Source organism: Chrysochloris asiatica, unplaced genomic scaffold, assembly GCF_000296735.1.
Source record: "Chrysochloris asiatica unplaced genomic scaffold, ChrAsi1.0 scaffold00070, whole genome shotgun sequence".
NCBI classification, from domain to species: Eukaryota; Metazoa; Chordata; class Mammalia; order Afrosoricida; family Chrysochloridae; genus Chrysochloris; species Chrysochloris asiatica.
In genome coordinates this window covers 9,976,855-9,978,775 of record NW_006408588.1, presented here as the reverse complement: position 1 = coordinate 9,978,775, position 1,921 = coordinate 9,976,855, and positions in this window count along the sequence as shown.

Here is a 1,921-nt window from a genome sequence, read left to right as displayed (position 1 = left end):
ACCAGCTTGAAGACGATGCTGCTCCTGACCCAAGCCATGGTATTTTTAATAACCTTGTATGCATGCGAAAGCTGAACAGTGAATAAGGAAGACTGTAGAAGAATGGATGTCTTTTAGTTATGGTTTTGGATGAGGAGAATATTGAAAGTGCCATGGGCTGCCAAAAGAACCAACAGATCTGTGTTGGAAGAAACACAGCCAGAATGCTCCTTGGAGGCCAGGATGGTCAAACTTCGTCTCTCATACTTTGGACATATTGTCAGGAGGGACCAGTCGCTGGAAAAGGATATCAAGTTTGGTAGGATGCAGGGTCAGAGAAAGAGAGGAAGACCCCCAACGAGATGGATTGTCCAAGTGGCAGCATCAATGGGCTCAAGCGTGGCAACAATAGTGAGGTTGAACCAGGATCGGGCAGTGTTTCATTCTGCTGTGCATAAGGTCTCTGAGTCAGTACTGACTCGATGGCATCTAACAACAACAACAAAGGTACCAAGCAAGGACTATAAGAAGAACAAACAAATCTGTGTTGGAAGAAGTACAACTAGAATGCTCCTAAGAACGAAGATGGCCAGACTTCATTTCTTATACTATGGACATGTTATAAGGAGGGTCCAGTCCCAGAAGAAGGACAACATGCTTTGTAAAGTGTAGGGACAGTGAAAAAGAGGTAGTCCCACAGTGAGATGAATTGGCACTGTAGCAGCAAAAATGGGCTCAAGCATAGCAGCAATTATGAGGAAGCTGCAGACTGGGGTTGTACTACATACATTCTGTTGTACTCAGGGTTGCTATGGGTTGGAACCAACTTGACTGCACCATACAACATATAATAACAACAAAGAACTTGATTTGGAATTTACTAAATAATTCTAAGACTTCCAAAAGTATTTGCATCTTTGAAATCCAAATTTGCATAAACAGCAAAGGCTGTCTTTGGATTCCAAACAATTTCTGTTCAGAAACTTGTCTTTAAGGAGAATTTGTACATAAATCAGAGCTGTTAGGCAAAGTTCATTGGTCAAATGTTTATCTTAGTATTTACTATATCGTGTCTGAGAATGCGTCAAAGAGTTTCTGGAAAAATGTTATTATCTTTTTAATTCCATTTTTCAGGAACTTTTTGAAGACCTAGTTCCTTTCTGTGCATAAACCCATTAAAGAAACCCTTTATGATACATTACAACATCATTTTAAAAAATTGAAAATGGGCACAGGACATGAACAGACACTTCAACAAGGAAGAGATTCAGGCAGCCAACAAACACATGAAGAAATTTTCACAATCATTAGGCATTGTTGTTGTTGTTGTTAAGTGCCGTCAAGTTGATTCCAACCCATAGCGACCCTGTATAGGGTTTCCAAAGAGCAGCTGGTGAGCTTGAACCATGGATCTTGCAGTTCAAATGACTTTGCAGTCTGATGTATTAGCCCACAGTGCCACACCAGGACTCCCATTTTCCAACAATCTGAATAAGTGTCATACTCTTTTGCAGAGTGGTTAGACTATTTTGCATTCCCACCAGCAATGTAGGAGGGTCCCAGTCTGTCTACATCCTCACTATCATTTATTTTCATCTGATTTTATTTAACTTTGCTGTTATAGCTGGAGTGAGATGGTATCTCACTGTTGTTTTGATTTGCATCCTGGTGTGGCACTGTGGGCTAATGCATCAGACTGCAATGTCGTTTGAACTGCAAAGTCAGTGGTCAAGCTCACCAGCTGCTCTTTGGAAACCCTATACAGGGTCGCTATGGGTTGGAATCGACTCAGTGGCACTTAACAACAACAACAAATCCCATTAGGCATTGTTGTTGTTGTTGTGAAGTGTCACTGAGTTAGGCATTAGAGAGTTAGGCATTAGGCATTAGAGAGATGAAATTCAAAATAACATCTCAGTGTTATAACAGCAAAGTTAAAAAA